Source organism: Apodemus sylvaticus, chromosome 11 (genome assembly GCF_947179515.1).
Source record: "Apodemus sylvaticus chromosome 11, mApoSyl1.1, whole genome shotgun sequence".
Lineage (NCBI taxonomy): Eukaryota > Metazoa > Chordata > Mammalia > Rodentia > Muridae > Apodemus > Apodemus sylvaticus.
The window spans coordinates 49,806,054-49,818,151 of record NC_067482.1 but is presented as its reverse complement, the minus strand read 5'-3'; the positions used below and the strand labels follow the sequence as shown (position 1 = coordinate 49,818,151).

The 12,098-nt window shown below is 39.3% G+C and overlaps 1 pseudogene; it reads right to left on the bottom strand.

Annotated features, from left to right (window-relative positions):
* Positions 1-2,780: 2,780 nt before the first annotated feature.
* LOC127696923 (uncharacterized) lies at positions 2,781-2,894 on the bottom strand (annotated as a pseudogene).
* Between the last annotated feature and the right edge of the window lie 9,204 nt (positions 2,895-12,098).

The window sequence follows — 12,098 nt, the reverse complement described above, 5'->3', positions numbered from 1 at the left end:
GCCTTCCTATACTCAAAGGATAAACAGGCTGAGAAAGAAATTTGGGAAATGACACCCTTCACAATAGCCACAAACAATATAAAGTATCTTGGGGTGACTCTAACCAAACAAGTGAAAGATCTGTATGACAAGAACTTCAGGTCTATGAAGAAGGGAGTCGAAGAAGACCTCAGAAAATGGAAAAATCTTCCATGCTCGTGAATTGGCCAGATTAATATAGTTAAAATGACCATCTTGCCAAAAGCAATATACGGATTCAATGCAATACTCATTAAAATCCCAATTCAGTTCTTCATAGAGTTAGAAAGAGTAATTCTCAAATTCATCTGGAATAACAAAAAGCCCAGGATAGCTAAAACTCTTCTCAACAGTAAAAGAACTTCTGGGGGAAATCAGTATCTTGGACCTCAAACAATACTACAGAGTAATAGTGTTAAAAACTTCATGGTATTGGTACAGGGACAGGCAGGTAGATCAATAGAATAGAATTGAAGACCCAGAAATGAACCCACACACCTATGGTCACTTGATCTTTAACAAAGGAGCTGAAACCATCCTGTGGAAAAAAGTTAGCCTTTTCAAGAAATGGTGCTAGCTCAACTATGGGTCAGCATGCAGAAGAATGCAAATTGATCCATTTTTATCTCCTTGGACTAAGCTCAACTTCAAGTGGATGAAGTTTTTTTTTTTTTTAATCTTATTATTACAGGAGGATAAAAAGACTGAATTCCAAGAACATTATTAGGTAAGGTAAGAGCCTTCTTTATTATTAATTGTATACCTTCTGCATGTGGTAATCAGTGTACGCACCTGGAAAGGCATCCTGTCCCACATATTTGCTGATATTTTAACATATTTTTAAAACTTTTTGTTGGTTCTTTGTGAACCTCACATCATGTATCCCTATTGCGTTCATCTCTCCATCCCTTCATATCTGCCCTCCACCCTTGCAACCTCGCTCAAAGCAGGAAAAAAAAATCTCTTGGAAGCTGAGTGTGTCACCTTCTGTCCCACAGTGTTTCCTTTTGTCCACACTTTCTTTCAAATGATTTTATTGCAGTATCTTGGTCTGGAATGAGCCCTCTTGCCTCTCCTACTCTATCAATACTTGGAACCTCACTGGAATTCCTCTCAGAAAACCTGTTGTTCCCCTGTGTCATGGAAATCTGTTCCTTTTAGATCTGTAGAATTTCATGAACTCCAATAGTTCTTTAATGGGAGAGATGCTGGGGAAGAATTGTTGAAAGCCTTGGATCTGGGCCTGAGATATAAGATAAAAGCTGCCCTCTAGCACCTGTGCTCGCATACCCTGGGTCCAGCTCACCAACAACCCCAGCAATCAAGGTCAGTTCCACCCTGCTGCTCAGGTAACTTCAAGGGCCCACTTTCCCTATCTCCCTAGTGATAGAGCCACTGAATTATATGGCCAGTTCTCCTAACTTTATAATCCTGGATCCAGCTTTCCTGTCTGCCAGAGATAGTAAGGAACTAGGGAGGGAAGAAAGGTATCTCTCCCTTTTCTGCACCACCATCCAGCGCAGAAGAGGCAGGGCCATCTCCCCTCTGCTTACATTGTGAGGGCTGGCTCACTTGCAACAGTCACATTCAGGGCTAGGTCTACTACACTGCTTAGTCAAGGACCATTACCTGCTCTCTAGAGTGATGCAGCATGTGAGGGTCAGGAACAGCTTTCCTGATCTCATGAACCTGCTGTGGACAACTCTCCTGTCTGCCTCTGGTGGTAAGGGGAAAAGGGAGAGGAAAGGATTTCTTCCTTGCCAATGCCACCATATAGTAGACAAGAAGCTGGGCTGGGTCCCCACATCTAGGGCCAGTTATATTGTCCTGTCAAGGTTAAGTGCAGGGCCTGTTCTTCAAAGTGCTTTAGCTAGTCAAAGACAAGAATAGCTATCCTATTCTCATGATACCAGAACCAGGACTTCTGCTGGCACAGGTGGTGAGGGTCAAGGGGAAAAGAAGATATCTCTCTCTGGTTCACACCATCACAGGTAAGGTCAAATCTCCCACATCCACCCAAAACTCCTGAGTACTGTGGCTGGATATGGGCAGTTTCAGCCCTCCTAACCTCATGCCTATACGGCCAGCTCACACTAGATTCCTAGGTGAGTGGTGTAGCCAGTTCTGCACTGTCCTCAGACAGCCTTGTCCAAGGAAATATGCCTAGCATGTGGTGTAACAGAAACCTGCTGCTGCAGGAACACAGACCAAGAAGTAGGCCCAGTATCAGCATAGGTTCCTTGGTCAGAGGTAGCATCACCAGCCACCTACATCTGGCTGCCCCATACTACTCTTAAGTCTCTAGTTCTGCTTCTCTTTGTTGCACCCACATCCTTTCTCTTTCTCTTCTGTTTCTCTACCACTTACTTTTTCTTCTTAGTAGAGCCTGGGGCAGGGGTCTCTGTGTGTCTTTGATTGTCTCCAGAGTAATCTTAGGAGTGTTATGCACTGCTCATGCATAATGGCACCATGCAGGGATCATATCAAGCAGGGTCATACACAGGCCTAGAGGGAGCCAGAATGGTTTTCATCTCAGGCTAGCTTCCTGCCAGTGTTTTATGGTGACAGGCTGGTGGTCATTTTATGCTTGCTCCTCTAGCAACCTACATAAGTGGTCATCTGTCTTGGTCTCACTCCTACCTGAGGTCCATGGTCTCAGATGGAGTTCTTCTAGTCTCTGGCTTGCTTTCTGTCCTGGCAGCCAGTAGAGGACTGCCTGACACTGCAGTGGTGGTAATCTCAGGCTTGCCTTTTATTCAGGGAATATTAGGCTACTAGATGCCCATAGGTGAGAACACTGACATAGTGCCTCTCCTCTATGCTACCTCTGACACACATGTGACAGCAATCACATCTACAAGGCTTCTAGGGGCAAGTGCTGATTGATGTGTTTAAAGCCCTAAGACTTTGCTACTGGATTTTAAAACATACTTTTTTTTTTCATATATTTTTGGGGCTGGAACTGAAACCTGAAAATATATAAAAAAGGTAAAATAAAACATTTTATTACTATAAAATGATAAGTGGCATTATATACAATTTGATGTGTCATGTACCACATATGCTGTCCCCAGTTTAACTTGATTACCTTTTATATTTAGTTGAAATTACCTTACCATAATGACAGATGGCACTTCAAAATATTTTGAGATTCAAAAAGAAGTTAATTCTTTCTAATATCAAACAGGTAATTATAGGCCATGAGGTTAGGGCTAAGATATTCCTAAGTGCATTAGGGAAATGAGGGATTAGCTCTTAAAGTTTATTGATTAGGTACTTTGATAATAATGACAAATAATATGTGGCATGGTATTGATTATGTCACAAAAAAAGCCAGAGTAAGAGTAGACAAATGTTTAACCAATCACCAAGCCTAAAAATCTTCTATTGCAGGATCTGGCTTAGGAATAGTGAAGAGGAATTCTAATACTGGCTCTTTTTTCGAAAACATTTTTTGAAAGTTTCCTTGTTTCACAGTGTTCACTGTTTATAGCTAAGTAAGTATTTGGAGGATCTCTTTTTTATAGCCCTATTCAGTTATGTGTGTGGTGACTGCCTATCTTTCCTGACATTACCAAATGAAGAGATGTTTTTATTAGCCTGAAGCTAAGCTTCATAAAATATTTGTTTCAAACACATTGTAAGCCACCGTGCATTTCCTGACCACTTCTAAGTTAAACTATTTTATTTTTCTGTAATATATTTCATGCAGACATTTTTCCATCGAAATAAAAGTGCTAGAGCTTTAGTGTTTGTTTTTTCATTTGTTTATCTTTTAGTGACAATGTCTTTGCTATGTCTCAACTGACATTTTAAGTAAAAATGAACTATTCGGGCTCTTTCCTTTGGAGGAAAATTTAAAAATAAATTTAACTCCCCCCAACTATTACTTTAAAAATTAGTTTTGGTTATATATATTATGTATTTAAATATTTTCTGTCTGTTGTCTTCTTTCTATGACAACATTACATAATAGTAAGCTACTATACATTTCTCCCCAAGTTTATACTGAATGACTAGCATTATAGCATATGCCCTTATTACACATAGGAGTATCTTCTGAGTATATGCCCAGGAGTGGTATAGCTGGGTCTGAAAGTAGTATTATGTCTAATTTTCTGAGGAATTGCCAAACTGATTTCCAGAGTGGTTTTACCAGCCTGCAATTCCACCAAAAATGGAGAAGTGTTCATTTATCCCCACATCCACTCCAGCATCTGCTGTCCCCTGAGTTGCTCATCTTAGCCATCTGACCAGTGTAAGGTACAATCTCAGTGTTATTTTGATTTGCAGTTCCCTGAAAGCTAAGGATGCTGAACATTTCTTTAGCTGCTTTAGAGTCATTCGAGTTTCCTCAGTTGAGAATTTGACTACCTGGTGACTAACTTCTTGAGTTCTTTCTATACATTGGATATTAGCCCTCTATCAAATGTAGGGTTGGTAAAGACTTTTCCTAATTTGTTGGTTTCCGTTTTGTGCTATTGATTGTGTCCATTGCCTTACAGAAGCTTTGCAGGTTTATGAGGTCCCATTTGTTGATTCTTATTCTTAGAGGCTAAGCCATTGGTGTTCTGTTAAGGAACTATTTCCCTGTGCCCATGTGTTCAAGATTCATCCTTACTTTCTCCCCTATATGCTTCAGTGTATCTGGTTTTATGTGTAGATCCTTGATCTACTTGGACTTGAGCTTTGTATAAGGAGATAAGAATGGATTGATTTGCATTTTTTGCATGCGGACTTCCAGTTGATCCAGCACCATTTGTTAAAAATGCTGCCTTGTTTCCACTGGATGTTTTTAGCTACTTTGTCAAATATCAAGTGACCATATGTGTATGGGTTCTTTTCTGGGTCTTCAATTCTATTCCATTGATCTTCCTTCCTGTCTGCATACCAATACCAAACAGTTTTTATCACTATTGTTCTGTAGTAGAGCTTGAGGTCAGGGAAGGTGATTCCCCCAGAAGAGCTTTTGTTGTGGAGAATAGTTTTAGCTATTCTAGGTTTTTTGTTATTCCAGATGAATCTGAGAATTGTTTTTTCTAGATCTATCAAGAATGATTAGGGATTTTGATGGGGATTGCATTGAATCTGTAGATTGCTTTCAGCAAGATGGCCATTTTTACTATATTGATCTTGCCAATCCATGAACATGGGAGATATTTCCATCTTCTGAGACTTTCTACGATTTGTTTCTTCAGATGCTTAAAGTTCTTGTCTTATAGATCTTTCACTTGCTTCGTTAGAGTCACACCTAGGTATGAAATATTATTTGGGACTATTGAGAAGGGTATTATTTCCCTAATTTCTTTCTCATCTTGTTTATCCTTTGAGTAGAGGAAGGTTACTGATTTGCTTGAGTTAATTTTATATCCAGCCACTTTGCTGAAGTTGTTTATCATCTTTAGGTGTTCTATGGTGGAAGTCTTGGGTCGCTTAAGTATACTATCATATCATCTGCAAATAGTGATATTTTGACTTCCTCCTTTCCAATTTGTATACCTTTAACCTCCTTTTGCTGCCTGATTGCTCTGGCTAGGACTTCAAGTACTATATTGAATAGTACTTGAGCTAGTATAGTTTAGTTTCTGATTCCATGATTTGTCCATTTTTGAGAGTGGGATGTTGAAGTGGGACGTTGAGAGTGGGGTGCAGGGTGTGCTTTGAGCTTTATTAAAGTTTCTTTTATAAATGTGGGAACCCCAGTGTTTGGAGCATAGATGTTTAGAATTGAGAGTTCATCTTCGTAGACTTTTCCTTTGACCAGTATGAAGTGTCCCTCCTTATCTTTTTTGACAACTTTTGGTTGAAAGTCAATTTTATCCAATATAAGAAGGGCCACTCCAGCTTGTTTCTTGGGACCATTTGCTTGGAAAATTGTTCTTCAACCTTTGACTCTTAGATAGTGACTATCTTTGTCACTGAGGTGGGTTTCTTGTATGCAGCAAACATTGGGTCCTGTTTATGTATCCAGTGTGTTAGTCTATGTCTTTTTATAGGGGAATTAAGACCATTGATTTTAAGAGATATTAAGTAAAGTGATTGTTGCTTATTGTTATGTTCTTAGTTAAAGGTGAAATTCTGGTTGTATTGCTTTCTTCTATTGGGTTTGATAAAAGATTACTTTATTCATTTTTCTGTGGTGTGATTTCCTATCTTGTGTCGGTATTTCCATCCATTATCCTTTGCAGAGCTGGATTTGTGAAAAGATATTGTGTAAATTTGCTTTTGTCATGGAATGTCTTGATTTCTCTGTCGATGTAACTGAACGTTTTGCTGGGTATAGTAGCCTGGGCTGACATTTATGTTCTCTTAGGGTCTGTATGACATCTGCCTAGGCTGTTCTGACTTTCACAGTCTCTAGTGAGAAGTCTGGTGTAATTCTGATAGGTCTGCCTTTATATGTTACTTTACCTTTTTCTCTCACTGCTTTTAATATTCTTTCTTTGTTTAGTACATTTGGTGTTTTGATTATTATGTGACTGGAGGAATTTATGCTCTGGTCCAATCTGTTTGGTGTTCTGTAGGCTTCTTGTATGTTCATGGGCATCTCTTTCTTTAGGTTAGGATAGTTTTCTTCTATAATTTTGTTGAAGATATTTACTGGCCCTTTAATTTGCAAATCCTTGCTCTTGTTTATACCTATAATCCTTAGCTTTGGTCTTCTCATCATGTCCTGGATTTCCTGGATGTTTTTGGTTACAAGCTTTTTGCATTTTGCATTTTCTTTGACTTTTGAGTCAATGTTTTCTATGGAATCTTCAGCATCTGAGATTCTTTCTTCTATCTCTTGTATTCTGTTGATGCCTTCATCTATGACACCTGAAGTCTTTCCAAGGTTTTCTATCTTCAGAGATGTCTCACTTTGTGATTTCTTTATTGATTCTTCTTCCAGTTTTAGATCCCAGATAATTTTGTTTAGTTCCTTCACTTGCTTGTTTGTTTTTTCCTGAAATTCTTTAAGGAACTTTTGTGTTTCCTCTTTAAAGGCTTCTACCTGTTGACCCATGTTCTCCTGTGTTTCTTTTAGGGATTTTTGTGATTTCTCTTTAAGGGTTTTTGCATGTTGACATATGTTCTGCCATAATTCCCTACAGGATTTTTGTATTTCCTCTTTAATGGCTTCTACCCTTTGACCCATGTTCTCCCATATTTCTTTAAGAGATTTTTGTGTTTCCTCTTTAAGGGCTTCTACCTTTTGTTCCATATTCTCAGGTATTTCTTTAAGGGATATTTGTGCTTCTATGTGTTGACCCATGTTCTCCTGTATTTCTTTAAGGGAGTTATTTATGTCCTTCTTGAAGTCCTCCATCAACAATATGAGATGTGATTTTAAATCTACCTCTTGCTTTTCTGATATGATGGAGTATTCAGGATTTGCTGTTCTGGGAGAACTGGGTTATGATGGTGCCATGGTGCCTGGGTTTCTGTTGATAATGATCTTGCATTTGTCTTTGGCCATCTGGTTATCTCTGGTGTTAGCTGGTCTTGGTATCTCTATCTTCTTGGTCCTGTGGGCCTTTGTTTCTATATTCCTTGGATTCCATTTCTCTCCAATCCCTGAAAACAGCTGGTTCTCCAGGAAGTATCAGGTGATGGTGTCTCTCCTATGGCAAACATGGCAAGGGTCATTGCCCTGCAGGTTGCTATTTCTCAAATGTTCTTCTGCTGCTGGATCTGGAATGCTCTGCTGATGCTGGTTCTTGAATGTTCTGCTTCTACCAGTTCAATTGCCCTCCTGGTGCCAGTTTTTGAATGACCTTCTCCTTCTCATTTTCTAGAGAGTGTCAGGAAGTAGGCTCTTCCCCATGTCAGAAGGGGCACAGGTATACTACATCCGATGGAATGGGGCAATAGGGGGGAGGAGGGAGGGGTAGAAGGGAAGGAAGGGTAGTGGTGTTCTGGAGGGTTGCTGGGTAATGAGTCCCATAGCGACTCTGGGCCTCTGAGGGTGTAGGGTGATTCTTACTAGATAATCTGCTCCTGCCAGTTCTCTAGAGAGTATCAGCAAATGGGATCTTCCCCTTGTCAGATGTGTCAGAGGTCTACCACATCCTAAGAAATGGGGCAGTGGCTCTTACTCTCTTTTCTTTGCCTCATAAGAGTCTCCAAGAAACCAAAAGCTTTAGTATATCTGGCTCAGCAAAATAGTAATGGAATAATTAGAATTATCATCAGGACTTCTATACCAATGCAGAGAAAATGAAAGCAATGTTATTGAACATAATGGGACCTTTCCAAGATTGTTTTTGATGTATACTCAGGACCTAATATGTAAATATGAATATATATGGAGACTGTGACCTTAAAAGGTAATTAAGAATAAAACTGAGGTCTAACAGATGAACCTAAGTGAGAGATTAGGTGACTCTTACAGGATATAAGGAGGCACCCATCCCTAAGACTAAGAGAAAAGTATAAAAGGATATCAAAATTCTCACCCCTAGACAGGGTGTCTCAGAGCTATAAACAAAGTACTCAAGGAAGCAGAAGCAGGTGGGTTTCTGTTAATTCAAGGCCAGTTTTATCTATACAATGAGATCCAGAAAATCCAGGGTTACACAGGGCTTACAGAGACCCTCTATGAAGAAAATATTGCCATCACTAAAATTACTAAACCTTGGGTTTCTAGTTGCCAGATCTTAAGTAGATTATAATATTATTTTGTTGCTATTTAGTTTTAGCACACTCACTGTGTCAGGCTCCTTTATACCATGCTTTCCACAATGCAGATAATGCATGCTGTAAGTCAGATTAATCAAGGAGTATTAATAAGAGACTGAGTATTCAAGGATGAAGTCACCCCTTGATCCTTGAAGAGCATCTATATGGACAACTTTCAGCTTCTCCAGGAATTTATTTGTATATTTGAAAGACCAGGAGTGGTCTTTTCCATGTTTTCTGTGTTTTAATTTCTTTTACTGAAAATTCAGATATTATTCCAGGAAAGTAATTTAATATAATTGCCTTTTTAAAATAGATGGCTCAAAGTATTCTTTTCAAAATAAAAATCCCTATATTATAAAAACCATAGGTAACTATTTGGGGCAAAAAACAATCTAAATATACTGATACAAATGCATGCACATGAATGCACACACATACACACACACACACACACACACACACACACACACACTCACTCACTCACTCACATATTTACCTAAGTGCCATGTATAAGCATAAATTTGAAATATCATTAACGACTAAACATGAAATATATGCAGCAATTGTCTTAGTTACTGTAGTATTAGTGCAAACAAATATCATTACCAAGACAACTCTTGTAAAAGGAAGCATTTCATTGTGGGTTGCTATGGTGGTTTGTATATGCTGGTCCCAGGGAGTGGCACTGTTGGAAGGTGTAGCCTTGTTGGAGGAAGTGTGTCACTGTGGGGATGGGCTTGGCGACCTTCCTGATCTTCAATGGAGATCCACCTGAACTAGATGCTTGAGCATTCCCAGTCTGTTCCTGTCTGGGACAGGATTCTCAGGAGATGTAGGATTCTCAGCTCCTCCTGTACCATGCCTGCTTGGATGCTGCCATGGAAGCCTTGATGACAATGAACTGAACCTCTGAACCTGTAATCCAGCACCAATTAAATGTTGTCTTTTTATACAACTTCCATGGCTCATGGTGTCTGTTCAAAGCATTAAAACCATGACTAAGACAGAAGTGGGTAGCAGGGACTGAGGTATTGCTGTGATAGGCCTAAACAAGCTTTGTTTGGAAGAATGTGGATTTTGGTACTTTGGATTTGGAAAGCCATGGAATACTTTAAATGGGGCTTAATGGGCCAGCAAAGTAGGAATATGGAATAGAGTAGTGCTGAGAGTTATTTGAACTGTGTAGGCCTGCTGGCCCAAGAGATGTCAGTGGCCAAGAGATTGCTTTTGTGATGTTTTCGTGAAGAACATTGCTGCTTTTTGCCATTGTCTGAAGAGATTGCCTAATGCTAAGATAAAGAGATTTATATTCATTGCATCAGCAAAAGAAATCTCAAAGAAGCCCAATAGAGATTTTGCTGTCCGGTTAAGTCTGATGAAGAGTATTTTGAAATATATATATACACATATTAAATATATATTAATATATATTAAATATATATTTATATTAAATATAATTTTTACAATATTTATATATACTATTAATATATATAAATTGAGTATAAATAATATAATATATAAGTATATAAATATATGTAAAAATATAAATAATATAATTTATAAATATAATATAAATATATATATAAATTGAGTATTAAAAGGGCTCCAGAAAGTGAAATGACGCTGACTTCAAGGATATTAAATTGAATTAAGGAAGTGGTGACCTTGGGGCAAGATTACACTCAGCTAAATTTGGGCCCCAGCATAGAAGTTGATCCTGTAATCCCAGGAGGCAAAGATAAACAGATCTCTGAGTTCAAGGCCTGCTGAGAAAAGGGCAAATTCTAGGTGAAGAAAAATTTAAATTAAGGCTTGCTGGATCACACATTTAATCACAGTGTTTAGGAGACATGTATTTTGCATGCAGATCTCTGATTTCAAAGTCAGTCTATGGAGCAAGATCCAGGACATACAAGCTTAGGCAGTTAAGTCGTTGGCAAAAAGGATGCTAGTGATAATGTAATAGAATAAGGGGGCCAATGTTTCAGCTCCTACAAGCAACATAACTCAGTAGCTTTGGCCATGTGTCTCTGACTTTATATTCAAGAGGAGAAGAAGACTACTCGGACAATTGTTGCTGATTAGGTAGAGCTAAGAAATTAGTAGTGATTAAGAAGAGACCAGCATCACTTAGGTGAAATCTTCTGGAACATGTATTCTGAGAGCACAAAGAAGCTGTATTCCAGACATAGCCAAGGTTATACCTCATATAACCTTGCTATGTCAGCTGTACTTGGTAATGTGTAAGAATCACTGAGGTGGTACTTGTTTTGAAGGTGTGAAGGCATCATGAAGAACAGTTGAGGATTGGCACTGTGAAAGGCCATGGAAGGCCATTGGTGAAAGTGCAGCCTCAGTTGTAGTTAACAGCCCAGGACTGAAGGGGTCATGAAAAGGAGTTGAGGCTTGGCACCATAAAGAGATCCTATGAGAATCTTAGGTGAAGACCAGTTCCAGTGGAAGACCTGGGCAATGGGACATGTCAGCACCATGAGTTGAACACCAAGAACACCAGTGGCAGCAGTAGATCAGTCTGAAATTAGATTGCTACAGAGGGCAGAAGTGGAGAAATGGCATCAGCCCTTTAGGGATGCACAGAAGATCATGTGTGGATCTCAAATATTGGAACAAGAAGCTGTGAAGCTGAAATTGACTTGGAGACCTCAAAATGTTAAAGATGTCAGAGCCACAGGATTCTTGACAAGGAAAGCTGCTAACAGGGAGTAGAACCAGGTCAGGAGAAAGAACCTTGTTGCAGTCAAAAGGATGAAAAAGGAGTTGAAGATCTGAAGACTGAGTTGCCATCAGATGTAGAGATGCAGAGTTTGGAGTTTTCCGAGCTGGTTTCCTGTCTTGCTTTGGAGATTACAGTTAAGTGATGGGATAAATCTCAGAAGAGACCTTGACCTGGTGAGACTACTATAGAATACACAGACTTTTGAAGTTGGACTAAATGTATTTTGTATTACATTTTGTTTAGGTACGGCCTTCAAAGACTCTTGCTTGAACAAGACTATGGAGACCAGGGAGTAGAATGTGGAGTGGCACTATGAGACTGTGTGGCCTTGAGGGAGGAAGTATGTCACTATGCGGATGAGCTTGGAGATCTTCATCCTAGATGTGTGAACATGCCCTGTCTGTTCCTGGCTTCCTCTGGATAAAAATGTAGAACCCTCAGCTCCTCCTGCACCATGCCTTCCTGATGTTGCCATGCTTCTGCCTTGATGACAATGGACTGAAACTCTGAACCTGCAATCCAGCCCCAATTAAATGTTGTCATTTATTTATGCATTGCTCATGGTGTCTGTTCACAGCAGTAAAACCCTAACTAAGACAGTTGCTTACAGCTTCAGCAGTTAATACAGTCATCATCATTGTGGAGAATATGGTAGGTATCCTGTGTCAGGCAGGCTTGG